The 16,520-nt window shown below is 36.0% G+C and overlaps 1 pseudogene; it reads right to left on the bottom strand.

Moving 5' to 3' along the window:
• Window positions 1-11,043: 11,043 nt before the first annotated feature.
• Window positions 11,044-15,495, bottom strand: LOC132610639 (probable fatty acyl-CoA reductase 5; annotated as a pseudogene).
• Between the last annotated feature and the right edge of the window lie 1,025 nt (window positions 15,496-16,520).

The following is a 16,520-nucleotide window of genomic DNA, read 5'->3' as shown; positions in this document are numbered from 1 at the left end:
TTAAGGAGGACGTTCTAGTTCTGCCGGAATCAACACCTGAGAATGAACGTTTTGTTGTAACTGAGGCGTTGAAGCACTCAGATTTTTTGTGCAAGAATTATATTCTTAGCGGACTAGAGGATGATCTTTACAACGTCTATAGTAATGTGGGAACATCAAAAGAACTATGGGATGCGTTGGAAAAGAAATATAAAACAGAAGATGTTGGATTAAAGAAGTTTATCGCTGCCAAGTTTCTGGACTATAAAATGGTAGATGGCAAGTCTATTGTTACTCAAGTTCAAGAGTTGCAGGTTAAAATCCATGATATCCTCGCTGAAGGTATAAATCTAATTAATACTTTTGTCAAAAGTATTCAGTGCGTCGTTACTTACATGTTGTTTGTTGTAGGTTTGGTGATTAGTGGGGCGTTTCAAGTTACGGCAGTGATAGAGAAGTTGCCTCCTTCATGGAAGGACTTCAAAAATTACTTGAAACACAAGCAAAAGGAGATGACACTGGAAGATCTCATCGTCCGGTTGAGAATCGAGGAAGATAACAAGGCAGTGGAGAAGAAGGCAAATGGGAGATCAACTATAGGGGGAGCACATATTGTTGAAACTGCCCCAACTAATCTGAAAAAAGAGGAAAAAGGCATCGGGACCAAGGAACTATCCCAACAAGAAGCAATTCAAGGGAAACTGCCACAAATGTGGAAAAATAGGACACAAAGCTGCAGACTGTCGTACTCCGAAAAAGGAAAAGAAGAAGGGTCAGGCTAATATGGTTGAAACAAACGAGAAGGTTGATGACTTGTGCGCTATGTTGTCTGAGTGCAACCTAGTGGGAAATCCGAAAGAGTGGTGGATTGACTCTGGCGCCACTCGCCACATTTGTGCTGTTAGAGAAGCCTTTGCTTCATATACTCCCACCGAGCCCGACGAGACCATATATATGGGAAATTCAGCAACGGCCAAGATTGAAGGTTATGGAATGATACTGCTGAAGATGACCTCTGGCAAGGTGATGACTCTCAACAACGTCTGTCATGTTCCTGAAATTAGGAAAAATCTAGTATCTGCCGGACTTCTAGTGAAGAACGGTTTTAAGTGTATTTATGTTTATGACAAGGTTGTAATAAGTAAGAACGAGATGTACATAGGAAAAGGTTACCTCACAGAGGGCCTTTTCAAACAGAATGTAATGGTTGTTGCTAATAATAATAAAGTTTCTGCTTCGTCTTACTTGATTGAGTCAAATGATTTATGGCATTCACATTTAGGACATGTCAATTATAAAACATTCCGAAAAATGATTAGTTTGGAAGTATTGCCTAAGTTTGAATGCAATCAATCAAAATGTCAAATTTGTGTTGAATCTAAGTATGTTAAACATCCTTATAAGTCAGTTGAAAGGAATTCAAGTCCTTTAGACTTAATCCATACAGATATTTGTGACATGAAATCAATCCCATCTCGCAGTGGAAAGAAGTACTTCATAACTTTTATTGACGGTAGTATGCGGTATTGCTACGTTTACTTACTTAATAGTAAAGATGAAGCAATTGAAGCATTCAGGCATTACAAAACTGAAGTTGAGACCCAACTTAACAAAAAGATTAAAATGATAAGGAGTGATAGGGGAGGTGAATATGAATCTCCTTTTGAACAAACATGTTTAGAATATGGCATCATTCATCAAACAACTACCCCTTACTCGCCACAATCAAACGGAATTGCGGAAAGGAAAAATAGAACACTGAAAGAAATGATGAATGCCCTGTTAATAAGTTCTGGTTTACCCCAGAACTTATGGAGGGAAGCTATTCTAACAGCTAGCCGAATACTCAACCGAGTGCCCCATAGCAAAACCAAATCTATTCCATACGAAAAGTGGAAAGGAAGGAAGCCCAATTTGAAATACTTCAAAGTGTGGGGGTGTTTGGCCAAGGTGCAAGTTCCTAAACCCAAAAGGGTAAAAATAGGACCTAAAATCGTTGATTGTGTTTTCATAGGATATTCCACAAATAGTAAGGCATATCGGTTTCTGGTTCACAAATCAGAAAATCCCGACATTCAGGTGAATACGGTAATTGAATCAGATAATGGTGACTTCTTTGAAACCATATATTCATATAAAAAGGAATGTGAGTCGTCTAGCAAAGAATCTAAACGACATCGGGAAGAAACAAAGGAAAATATTCCTGATGAGGAAAATCCAAGACGCAGCAAACGTCAAAGGACGTCTACTTCCTTTGGACCAGAATTTCTAACATTTTTGTTGGAAAATGAGCCTCGAACTTTCAACGAAGCTATGTCTTCATCGGAAGCTCAATTTTGGAAAGATGCAATCAATAGTGAGATAGAATCCATATTGAACAACCATACTTGGGAATTGGTTGATCTTCCTCCAGGGAATAAACCTTTAGGTTCCAAATGGATTTTCAAGCGGAAAATGAAAGTTGATGGTAGTATTGATAAATATAAGGAAAGACTAGTTGTTAAAGGGTTTAGACAACGAGAAAGTCTTGATTGCTTTGATACATACTCGCCGGTAATGAGGATTACATCTATTCGAGTGTTAGTAGCGTTAGCCGCCGTGTGCGGTCTTGAAATCCATCAAATAGATGTGAAAACAGCCTTCTTAAATGGAGAGTTGGAGGAAGAAATTTACATGGAACAACCCGAAGGATTTGTAGTTCCATGGAAAGAGAAGAAGTTGTGTCGACTTGTTAAGTCTCTTTACGGACTAAAACAAGCACCCAAACAGTGGCATGCAAAATTTTACTATACGATGCTGTCAAATGGATTCAAGATAAATGAGTGTGATAAATGTGTCTACATAAATAACACTCCGAACCACGTCGTCATTGTTTGTTTGTACAATGAGTAACGACATTGCTAACATAAATGCTACTAAGCGCATGCTTGCTAGTAAGTTTGATATGAAAGATTTAGGAGTTGCCGATTTAATTCTGGGAATTAAAATCCATAAGACTCCTCAAGGTCTAGCGTTGTCTCAATCTCATTATATTGAAAAGGTACTTGAAAAGTTCAAGTATCTGGACTTTAAAGTTGCAAAGACGCCAATTGATATGAACCTTGCTCTTGCAAAGAATAAAGGTGAAAGTCACTTTCAATTGGATTATGCCAGAGTGTTGGGAAGTTTGATGTATATCATGAACTGTACGTGACCTGATATTGCGTGTGCTATAAGTAAACTAAGTCGCTACACTAATAATCCCGACCAAAATCATTGGCTGGCAATGAAACTAGTTTTGGGGTATTTGAAACATACTCAAAACTTTGTTTTGCATTATAACAGGTATCCTGCAGTTATTGAAGGATACAGTGATGCAAATTGGATCACCGGTTCAACTGAAACTAAATCCACAAGTGAATACGTTCTTACCATAGGTGGAGGAGCAATGTCTTGGAAGTCATCCAAACAGACATGTATCGCCCGCTCTACAATGGAATCTGAGTTCATAGCTTTAGACAAAGCCGGTGAAGAAGCTGAATGGCTCTAGAATTTCTTAGAAGATATTCCATTTTGGCCCAAACTATTGGCTCCTATATGCATACATTGCGATAGCCAAGCGGCAATAGGAAGAGCCGGGAGCATTATGTATAACAGAAAGTCTCGTCACATACGACGAAGACATAATACCATTAGACAACTACTCTCTAGTGGAATTATCACAATTGACTATGTTAAGTCAAGAGATAATGTGTCGGATCCACTAACTAAAGGCCTAACTAGAGAGGTGGTTGAAAGATCATCGAGGGGAATGGGACTTTGGCCAAGGACAACTCATCGTGGCGGTAACTCTACCTAGAAGACTGGAGATCCCAAGATCTAGGTTCAAAGATATCAAACAAAGTCATTGATGACGGTTCAACATTGTTACAATAACCTTTTTGGTCCATTCTCGTGATGAGACAATGTTCAGTACCAGGATAAAGCATTAAGGCTTTTTAATGGTTTCTAAGTTTGATACGGGGTATATCAAATAGTGTATCTATGGGATGACACATTTAGAAATCACCTATGTAAGTGTGAAGTGTAAGCCGCTTCAAGGAGAATTCTGTAAGGCTAATTCTCTACACACTTATGAACCAGGCAGTGTTCATGGCTGAAACGAACAAAACAATGAGAACCAAAGATGGTCAAAGGGTTAATTGTGTGACATGTGGTTGTCTAGGTATACACCAAAGCTCTACGGTTCAAAGATATCAAATCTACCGATTGACTGAGTATATCCGACATATGTTCACTACGGAAAGTTCAAAGAGAAATCTACTTATTCAGATGCAATTAATCCTTGCTTACGAATCACACAGTTTTTTTGTCATGCATGTTTTTCATCATATAGCCATTCCCCATTCATGTGGGGGATTGTTAAAACTAGTTAATGATTGAAGCTAGCTAAGTTGGTGTGAATGAGAAATGGAGGGAAAAAGACAATTGAAGGAAAATGAAGTTTAAAGCAAAGTTCCTTTAAAAAAGAGCTTTGTACCACATTGGTGGTAGAAAGGGAAAGTTATGTGCTTATATTAGAAAGAACTTCATCTAGCTCTTAAAGGGTTGAGAAGAGGGACTCCCCTCGCGCCGTCGTCGTCGCTCGGCTCGGCTTCGGCTTTGAATTTGATTGATTGATAATCTTTTTGGACCAAATTTATTTAACTTCAATCTTCATTTTCTGAAATTATTTTTTATTTCCGCGGGAAAATATTAATTGGTTAATTGGTAATTAATTAAATTTAAATCCCAACTTCCCAACGTTCTTATTTTTTCGAAAAAGGCATGGCCTCTCCGAACAGCCACCAGGCCTATTTTGAACAGGCATGTTCGAGGCTATATAAACTGAGGCAATGCCTTAATTTTCGACTACTGAAAAAATGTTCCTTGCATTGCAAATTCTGCATTCTTTTTCCAAAAATAAAACTATCGAGTCTTAGTGTGTTTCGTTGCCAAATTTGAGTTCGTCGAAGTCGTAAGTGTTTGAGATACCGCCACTCCTGCGACAGGTATATCCGTTTTATCCTGGGAGGAAATAATCTGTAACCTCGGGTACAGTGAGGGGGTTAAATTCTTTAAGGACACACAGTGAATTCTATGGTCTCGGATATTTCTTAATTTTTGCACACAATTTCTATTTTCGTTTTCTACTTACTGGTTTTTTTTCCAGTTTCTAGTTCTGGTTTCCTACAGTTCTGGACACGGGGGGTGCAACAAGTAGTCCTTCAATATAATTACATATAATACTACCAATATTTTCTTGAAATGATTTGAAAACAGCATAATGGAATTTAAGCAGAGAAGCATATCAGCTAGCCCTCTTTATTTAGAATTAGTGCTTCCAATATTTTCTTGAACTGATGTAGTTTTTCAAAGAACTATATAATAGAATTTAAGCAGCAACACAGCTTTCTAGTGTAAGCAGAGCGGCAAATGAGCCTCTTTGGTGGCATAATTCTGCTTTCTTAGAAAATGTATTTCACTAATCCGGGAATATGAGTTTCCTTGAAGTATTTTTCCCACTGAATGGTGGTTGGATCAAAATTAAATGTATCATCTGCATTACTTTTTCTTGTTTCCATACGCAACATTTCAACATTGGTATCATCGAATCTGATAAAAATCAGCATGAATGGTGTTAGAATATCAATTTGGAACAGCTTTATGTTTGATTAATTAGTTTCCAGTAGTATATCAAACATGAACAAGTTGACAGATGTTTATTCAAACTTCAAGGTGTCTAAATCAATATGAACATAGAATTAAGAGGAAGAAAGAAAGGGACATCAAATAATAAACTCACATTCCTTCAAAGAATATGTAAGGTTCGTAGAGTTCAGCTAGTCAAATGGCACGTTTGATCCTACTTTGTAAGTTTGCGCGCTTGGCTTGCAAGTGTTGGCAAAGTATCAAGTTTGCCCACTCTAATATCTCAAACATGTCAAAACTAGGCAAAATACATCAAATGACTCCTAAACTATACCCAAAATGTTAATATCACACTCAAACTATACAGGCGACCTATTACACCCCCGAACAACTTAAAAGAATTATTTTACCCCTGATATATCTATAACCAATTGCACATGGGGAGGTGTTACACACTCGCCCGCCACGTCAGCACCATGTCAGAAACCTTCTAATTTTTATATTCTTTTCATTTTACTTTCTTTATTCATTGATTTTTCTTTTATTAATTATAGTTTACACTAATGAATTCTTAATTATCCATTAAAATCCTCCAATAATTATATCTTCTTCATCACTAAATAACCCCACCCACCCCATCTCTTTTATCCTAACGGAAACACCATATCCTCCACCACCGAAGTCACCATTATCAATCCATTGAAATGAAAAAAACTCCAACAAGAACATAAACAACCAAACACGAAGGAACACCCATTTTTTGCTTGTTTGAAAATTGATGATAAATCAAAAAGCCCTTTGCTTTTTCTTTTGCATATCACTGTGGAAGGGTGATGAGGCTACTAGGACTAGTTGAAAAAAAAAAGGAGAATGGAAAAAGAAAAGGAAGGAGAAATAAGATGGAGGAGGCGTGAGGGTGTGCAGATGAACGAGAAAGGGAGACGAGCTCATAGGAGCTCCGACAATGGCGGAAATGAGATGAGGCCAGTGAGAAGGGGGGAAATAAAGAAGAAAGGGAGGGTTTGTGGGGTGGGGGCGGTGTGGCGTGAAGATGGAGGAGAAGAGGAGGGACAAGGCGGCGGCGTGGTAGAGGGATAGAGCAGGCGTGAAGGGAGGAGAGAGAGAATGAAAAAGGAAAAAAATGAGTAGGGGTGAAGGGTGCACGAATGAAGAAGAAAGGGAGGGTGGGCGGGTTTGGAGGGATAGAGGGGGTGGGGGGACTACAAAAACATTTATTTTAATTAAAAAAAAATAAACAAATAAATTTAATAAAAAAAACGCGCCACTTTTTAATTATTTTTTATGTTTTGTGCCATGTCAGCTTGTAGGGTGGTATTAAATTCACTTTTTAGATGTTCAGGTGTGTAATAGTTCGTCTGTATAGTTTGAGTGTGAACTCGACATTTCGAGTATGGTTCAGGGATCATTTGATGTATTTTGCCGTCAAAACTATAAACTTAGCCAGTGGTATGCCATCAATGCTGAAGTGCATGTCAACATTCATAAAATCCTTTTTCTATGCATCGCTCTTGCATATCTGGATCTTTTCATCTTTTAGTTAATATGTATCATGAGTTTTCTAGTTTATCTAAGAAGACATTACTATGCAAAACTAACCTTTAATGTTGGCATGTAGTGGATTGCTATGTATTTGTGAAAGCTAGCCATGCTATCCAGTAAATGAAATTTCTTCACTTTGACTGGCTTTCCTCTTTCGTCAATCCATGGATTCGTCTTGAAGTAATCAACACCAATTCGTATCATATCATCAAATTTGAGCGGATTCTTCCTAGAGGAGCTAATATGGTAAACAGTATGGGAAGATGGATTTTCATGAGCTACCATAGCCGCGATGACTGAATTCACAACCATATCGACTGAAATCTTGGAAAAATTGCAAGATGGCATTAAGGAATTAGTGTAAATACTTAGGAGATCGAATTGAACTGATAAGACCCGCTGACATATGGTATACACTATATATACACATGACTGACTCACATACCACATCTACTATAGATTCTCTGTCACCCAGTGCAACTTTGTGTTTTCCTTTACCATAGCCAACAAAAAACGTATCTGTGGTTCTGTGGGAAGGAAGAAGCAGATTATATTGGTTTACTAATTAGACTTACTCTTCTTTAATTTTTATGTGTGCATAAATGGTATATAATTATTACCTCATTCCTTCAATCCATCCAATTAATGGCTCCTTGTAGGTGCTTGATATAATTGTTGGCTATAGGATTATCAGTTGCAGATCCTCTGTCACTTCCCAACCGGAGGGCCGCGACGGGCACCCGGTGCTAGCCCACCCGGGCACCTCTTAACATCCCTTTACATTCACATCTAGGTGAGCCACATATTAAATCATACATTTCTATTCATCAATCATACGAATCCCATTAGGCAACAATACCTTTATATCAACATTAGCAACTAAGCCCATATCAATGTACATAAGCCGACAAGGCTAACAAAATGATATCCAAAATATAGGCCGACAAGGCCAAACACATCTAACTATATACACACGTCTACGAACCTCTAAGGAGAGTATGTCATATCATATAGGCGGGACAGGACCCCGCTATGCCCATAATTATGTACACAAAAGAATTAATACCAAAAGCTACAGCTCCGAATGAAATGGAGCTCCGCTATGTAGTCCCTGAGAATGTAGCTATGGATCAAGTCTGTCTCCCTGGGCACCTGCGGGCATGACGCAGCGTCCACAAACAAAAGGACTTTAGTACGAAGAATGTACTGAGTATGTAAAGCATGATCAATATAGAAGCATAATAAGGAACATGAGAAATAGCATAAGATGGGAGATAGTAGAATCATCGTCATAAGCACTTACTTGCTTCTCATGGGGACCTTCCATTTCTCACACGTATTTGTATACATACATCCATATCCGTGTCCGTACTCATTTACATTGCGTCCATAATCGTATTCATATACATAGTCTTATTCATATTCGTATCATATTCGTATTCATACTCATATCTATATCATATACATAACCATATCATATACATAGCATTTACATAGCATGCCCGACCACGAAGGTTCGATGTTTCAAGTACCCGATCATGGCTAGGCTCGGTTATCATACATACTTGGCCAACCAACGCTCAAGGTTACACATACCTGGCCATACCAAGGCTTCAGGGTTATCCGTACCCAACTGCAGAGGTGCACGCGCGTTACATAAATATATATACATTCTACCCGGCCTTATAAGCTCGGGGTTCCATAATAGTCATACATAGGCACATATACATAATAGCTCATAAACATCTTTACTATTATCATCACTATTATCATCGTCATCGTTATTGTCATCGCTATTATCGTCGTTATCATTATCGTCGTACATTACATCTATCCTCATGGGATTATTCGTCATATGAGGAACTTAGTACAATCGTAACATATTGAGAATCATAAGCTTAGTAGTTTTTGAAGATAGAGTCATTTGGAGGATATCATAGACTTATAAAAGATTTATATGATTGGCCAAAGAACCATGCCTTATGAAAGAAGGGTTAGCCTTACATACCTTCCCGTTCAACTATTCTACACTTGCACATTCTCCTCCGAAGCTCACGTTTCTACCTTCATTAAAGTCATACTACCATTAGAAATCGATAGCTAGCATAAATGACTAAGGTTAGAGAAAATTGGACAGAATCTCCTTTATTTATACGACATTCCCCCATATCGTAAATCAACTCCCAAACGTCAATAATACATTCACAATATCATAACAATAGTCATTAATTATCCACATCATCTATATTCCTCAATTCGCTTCCAATCACCCATATCCATGGTCATAACACACGACTACGTTCATTCACATACAATGTCTATCTCATGTTCTCAACATCATTTACAACATGATTACAATCATATCATATCACGAATCATCACTCAATCCAAACTATTACTCAAAGATGACACTATTTCACATTCATGACCCATTTTCTATATCCTTCTACAATCCAAGTGTTTCAACTCTCAAATAGCTTAAGCAACATGGAAATACCATAAATCTTACCTTAGATGTTGTAGGAACAAGCTTTGGATGGAAATACTTCACTTGAGCCAAAACCCTAGTTCATCTCCAATGAGATTTCTTGACTTGGATGATCTTTTAATGGGTTTCTTACACTTGATTCACTTAGTTTACGTTGTTGATCACTAATACCGCTTGAATTCGTGTGGAATAAATGTAGAGAGATGTTTTAGAGAGAAGGGGTGTGATAGAGAAGGGGTGTGATATGGAAATGGGATGAAATAAGACTTGATCCCTCATTAAATACACCAAATCTGTTCCCGACCAGTTCTACGGACCAACATATGGTCCGTATAATTTATACTGATCGTATGTCTGGCCATAGATTTGGTCCAGAGAATGGTGACAATCTGGAATGATTGTACGGTCCAACATACGGTCCGTATGTTTTATACGACCAATATGTTTGGCCGTATAATCCCTAGTGTTCCGAAGTTCGTTCTCGTCGACTCGTTTGATTTCCAATCCTTATGAACCTTCTTAGCACTTGTTTATCACCTCATTAACAATCTAAGGGACATTATAACTCTTCTCCAAAGCATTATTAAATCCTCGTTGAGTTGTTACTCGTAATTCCTTTTCGATACCTTTCGTATGCCTTGCCTTCCCTTAGCAAACTTTCCTCCCCTATCTCGAACATCTATGAAATCTTAACTAGGGTCGTCTAATGTCATCTCTTACTTAATGAAATACCGTATACTCGTGCTCTTCACTAGTCTATTCACTGGTGCATCAACAGAAAATTTTCCGAGGTGTAACATCCTCCTTGAGGTGCCCCAAGAGCATCTTTTCCATTGCTTTTGTGAATGTGTATGTGTTTGTCCATCCATGTAGTCTTGCCCTGAACAATCATAAATATGTTGGTGCAAATAGGATATATACTTGTATCAATGAGATAGATTGCTTTTATGAATCGTTTACCTCTCAACAGTAATTCGTTTTTGGGGGTGATTTCTCTCCTTTCTTTGCTAGTTTTGGTGCTATCTTTTATGTATTGTTGCCTCGTGCTTGGCTTTGTTGTTGTAGTCATTTGGAGAACATTGTTGTAACTCTTGTTGATTATAGTGGAGTTTTTGTGGGCCGGAGGTCCTGTGGATGTTTCCTCTTCACCTTGAAGGGGTTTTACCACGTAAATTTGGTGTCTCTTCCATTCGATTTATTTTTGCTTGCTTTGCTATTTTACTGTTGGTATAACTGCTGCCCGGATTTCCATTTGTGTTAGTGTTTATTGTCTTCTCTTGGTTCAAATAGTGTGGGAAGTTTTGACTTGGGTATTTCATCCGCTTTTACCTCGTCGTGTAATTTGGTTATTGCTTGTTTCTTCCCAACACTAGTATCAGTCCATTTTTCCCACAAACATAGGCTGAAAAGAACCATACTTTATTCTAAAGTTAATACGCGCAAAGAAGTCACATGATAATCAAATTTGATTAAGCACATGATGGAGCTGACCTGTGCTTACATGGAGAAGCGACTTTACTTTTGAACACTGCTTGGAGAATTTGACAACATTCACGGCACCCAGTGTATTGATCCTTATTGCAGTATCATATCTGCAAAAATTTTGGAGTAAATGTTTTCATTTTAATTTAGGAAAAATAATTTCATTTTATATCTACCTTTCGTCAAACCTAGTTGTTGCAGCAGAGTTTACAATTATGTCTATTTCTCTGCACATCTGATCTTTAAGCTCGGAATTTATCCCCAAATTATCACTAGCTATATCACCATAAATAGGAAAAACCTTTTCTTCTATAAAGCCATGTATGTCGCACCCAACTTCTCCCTTAGAATTCCGAACAGATCCGTTTTTATAACCTGCAGTTAAAACATCACATTGAGCACTGAGCTATGATAATCTTGAATTCTCATGTGGTAATGCATGACTATGGACATGTAGTCCAATGTGCTGACTATTATCTCTGCTACTGCTGAACACAATCATTTAGTATATAGTAGTTGTTACATAGTTTGTAATATATGTGAAGTGGGATTGACCACAACCGAGGGCAACATGAGTTTGAAGGCTTTAAATATTAAAAGCCTTTGCATTTCCAGATTTTATTTAAAATTTGAATTTCAATGGACATGTCTGTTCATGAAAAAGATGATTATTTAAAATAGTCACTTTTCTAACTTTATAAACAAGGTTTTCTTTCGTGAAGTGGCTTAGAAAAATGATTCAGTTGCACTTTTGTCCCTATTTTGTGCTGACCTTTAATTTTTGTCCTTCAAATGGGTTGGTCTTTAATTTTTGTCTTTAAAATTGAACTTATGACTAGAGGGACATAAGTTATGCATCATAATATCCACAAGTTATGTCAGCGCCCTTAAAGATCTTATGTCCCGCTAGGCATAAGTTCGATTTTGAAGGACAATAATTAAATACCAACCCATTTGAAGGGCAAAAAAATTAAAGACCAGTCCATTTGAAGGTAAACCGTGCAATTACTTCAAGAAAAATCTGCAAGTTGAAACAAGGGCTTTGTTATATCCTTAAGAGATTGCTTGTATTTTCCCCAGTATGTATATGAACAATATCTCTTGAAGAAAAGTTGATTCTTCACGCCTGTAAGTCATTTCTTCTTCGATAATATTTTTCTATCTTATTTACAGTAGTTAGGTAGTACCTCGTTGTTTAAGCGTTCTTTAGCTGAATTTGAATCTGGAGCTCTTTTTAGCAAGTAGAGCTTCTTCGCTTTTGGTTGGACTGTGAGTATCTTCCCCACGAGAACTACAAGAATTACTCTACTCTATTATAGAAGTGGCAGTTAGTGGGACAAACACGGCTCAAAATGATTGTACGAAAAGCATGTAAAATTGTTCTGGAGGGTGTACCAACAAGGGCAATTTAGAAAATAAGTCATTTAATATGGGAAATTTGTTTCATACTTATAGTCCCTTAGATTTCTCTTCTTGGTTACACGTGTTTATCAAGGTTGGACCAACTGACTTCATTTTTCTATTATATATAAGTGTTCAAGAGGATTAACGTAGCAATGAATACTTGTATCAAAAGTTATATAAATTGTACATTTTAATCAATTACTTTTTTATTCCACGTGTACACATGTCATCGTACTGAATATTTATTCTTTTCTCATGTATATATGTATGCATTTCAATTTTAATTCTCTGACACATTTATTTCCTCCGCAAACTTTTACTTGTCCACTTTTGACTTTTCACGTTCTTTAAGAATTAATAAATGAAGCACTCCCTCTGTCCCATATTACTTGGCCACATTACTAAAAATATATGCCTAAATTACTTGTTCATTACAAAACTAAGATAAAATTAATTAAATCTTTCCCACTTTACCCTCTCCGTCCCATATTATTTGGCTATTGAATATTTATTCTCTTCTCATATATACATGTATGCACTTCAATTTTAATTCTCCGACATATTTATTTCCTCTGTGCACTTTTACTTGTTCACTTTTGACTTTTCACGTTCTTTAGGAATTAATAAATGAAGTACTCCCTCCGTCTAATATTACTTGGCCACATGACTAAACTACTTTTTTCCCCATATGGACATATGTCATAGTACTAAATATTTATTTTCTTTTTATGCATACACGTATGCACTTTAATTTTAATTCTCTGACACAAATTTATTTCTTCCGTGCACTTTTACTTGTTCACTTTTGATTTTTCACGTTTTTTAAGAATTAATAAATGAAGTAGTCCCTCCGTCCCATATTACTTGACCACTTTACTAAAAATATATGTCCAAATTACTTGCTCATTTACAAAACCAAAATAAAATTAATTAAATCTTTCCTATCTTACCCTCTCTGTCTCATATTACTTGGCTACATTACTTGTTCATTGACAAAATCAAAATAAAATTAATTAAATCTTTCTCATCTTCCTTTAGTAATAAATGTTCTTGAAAATAGTCAATTTTGATTAGAGTATTTATTGGATAAAGATAGGGGTAAGATAGTAAATTATATATTTTATTTATGATTTCTTAAGGGGCGTGCAAAATGGAAAGTGACAAGTAATAGGAGACGAAGGGAGTATATATTTTTTACCATAATATTCATATTTATTAGTGTAAGTCTCAATAGCGTTGTAAAATGATTTGAAAATGAGTAATTAATGTGAAGAGTAAAATTAATAATAAGAAGAATTATTTTTTCTCTTGATATGTTAACGTGGACAAGTAAAAGTGAACGGAGGGAGTGACTTTTATCCCCATTTTCCTTCTTTGTCAATACCTTAAATGTGAAGAGAGGATGAACAATAGCATTGCAAATTTGTACTAGAAGTTACATAAATTGTACACTTTAACTAACTATTTTTTTAATCCACTTGGACATATGTCATAATACTGAGTATTTATTCTCTTCTCATGTATACACGTATGCACTTCAATTTTAATTCTCCTACACATATTTATTCCCTCCGTGCACTTTTAGTTGTGCACTTTTGACTTTTCACGCTCTTAAGAGTTAATAAAATGAAGTATATATTTTATCACAATATCCATATTATTGGTGTATAGTCTCAATAGTCTTAGAAAATGATTCGAAAATGAATAATTAATGTGAAGGGTAAAATAAGAAGAAGAAAATTTTCTTTCTCTTGATATGTTAACGTGGACAAGTAAAAGTGAAGGGAGGGAGTGACTTTTATCCCTGTTTTCCTTCTTTGTCACTACTTTACTTATTTTACTCTCCTTTGCATTCTCTGGTTATTGTTTCTTTACATTTATAAAATGTATTGCTTTATATTTTCATTTCAGAATTAAAATTTGGTGATTTACCATATAACATATATCTTTCTAATTTTGATTTCTTTTGTAACAATTCCTTTTATCTATAATTGTTAATATAAAAATTATAATGTAACTAATTTACCCCTTATTAACATAATTTTTAATTAATTTAACAAAAATATTTTATTAGTTTTGCTTTTAAAAAAATCAAATATATACAACAGTGGTTCTTATGTTTGGATCTGAACAGTTAGTTAATTGAGATGTCTATCAACCTGTCGATATATATATATATATATATATAAGATATTAAAGAATTTAAAAAGAAAAAATCTAGAATCAAAATATTAGTTTTCCCTCATATTCTTACTAATTTTTTTTTCCACATCGATGAACAACTTTCATTGTCATGATAATGAGAAAAAAATCCGACTCTTTCCATCTCAAAGACTTAATTCCATCATATGTTTTTAATTTTTAAACTCCATTTTTTAATTATAACTAAAGTGATGGTATATAAAATACATTTTGTATATGTTACTATATATAATAACAATTACAATGTTTTTAAAAGTTATTTACAAAATAAAAACCTTAAAGACTAGCTAATTAAAGTGAATAAACATGATGCACGGACATATATTGCTAGTTTACAAAGAAGCACTAGTAATACTATTATTTATGTGTGCATCTACTCAAAAAGCACCTAAAGGAGATACAGAAAGTACCCTTTGCGAGGTAGCCCGTTGCACCAGTGATGAAAATGGTCTTGACCTCGAGAAACTGTTCAATGTGGCACGATTCCACTGATGGAGAATGTTCCCGGAAGTGAGCTAGAGCTGAAGGAAATTAACGGGTTAAATTCACACTACAAATATTTATACATAACATATAATCAGGTTACAAGTACTATGTATGACATGGAAATTATACTGGAAAACTAAGTATTGCATTTGCACATATACAAAATCACCTGGAGTTTCAGTTAAATACCAATAAAGGAACGGAAAAGGGTCAAATACACCCATGTAGTATTGGAAAACGGCCAAATATACCACTCGTTATACTTTGGGTTCAAATATACCCCCACCGTTATGCTTTTGGTTCAAATATACCTCTTCTCCGTAAAAATTATCCAAAGTGGACACCAAGTCTGATATGTCACTGACAACTCGGTGAGGTGGACACCACATGGAATGCAACCTCACCACCCAATCCATTAGCCCTTTCCTTCCCTTCTGGCTTCTGTACTTCTGCTTTATTCCTCATTCAGATTTGCTATCAAATTCAATCGCCAGAACGAAAAATGTATACAGTCTTTGGCGACTCCAACAAGACCTAGAATCACCTAAGAAAATTTAAAAAAATCCATAAACCCCAAACCTCAAAATTCAACAACTTCTGTAAAAGGCTTCAAGCCACTTGAAAGTAAACCAAATAATTCAGAAGCCTTTGCTCAGACAGTACTTCAACAAATTTCAGCAGAATACCTTAACCCACTGAAAGTAACTTGCAGTTAATCTCAACTTAACAAAAATCCTAAAAACCAAATTATTCTATACTAACAAAATAGAAGTCAAACCAAATCAAATTAACGAAGACCTGCCACACCAAACAATCAGAGAACCAACAAAATGGAAAAATCTATCAGACTAAATGGAGTGGTGAGGTGACATGCCACGTGGTGTCCACCTCACCGAGTTGTCAGTGACACATCAGACTTAGTGTCCACCTTGGATAATTTTACGGAAGAAGGATATATTTATACCAAAAGTATAATGCAGGGGTATATTTGAACCGAAAATATAACAAGATGTATATTTGACCCTTTTCTGATAGTACATGAGTATATTTGGCCCTTTGCCCATAAAGGAATGCGACCTAATGACCTATGTGTAGTAACAATTGTAGTCCTGTCCAAATATTTATAGTGAATCACCGAAATCTGTCTTAAATAGGCAAGTACTAGTTTTAGTTTGGTGCAACCCAATGGAGCTAGTGGCCTAAATATAATTAAATCCTTATAAAACACCTTAAACTTATCTAATAAAAT

The sequence above is a fragment of the Lycium barbarum genome, chromosome 1 (assembly GCF_019175385.1).
Source record: "Lycium barbarum isolate Lr01 chromosome 1, ASM1917538v2, whole genome shotgun sequence".
Taxonomy (NCBI): domain Eukaryota; kingdom Viridiplantae; phylum Streptophyta; class Magnoliopsida; order Solanales; family Solanaceae; genus Lycium; species Lycium barbarum.
This window is presented reverse-complemented; position numbering and strand designations above follow the sequence as displayed.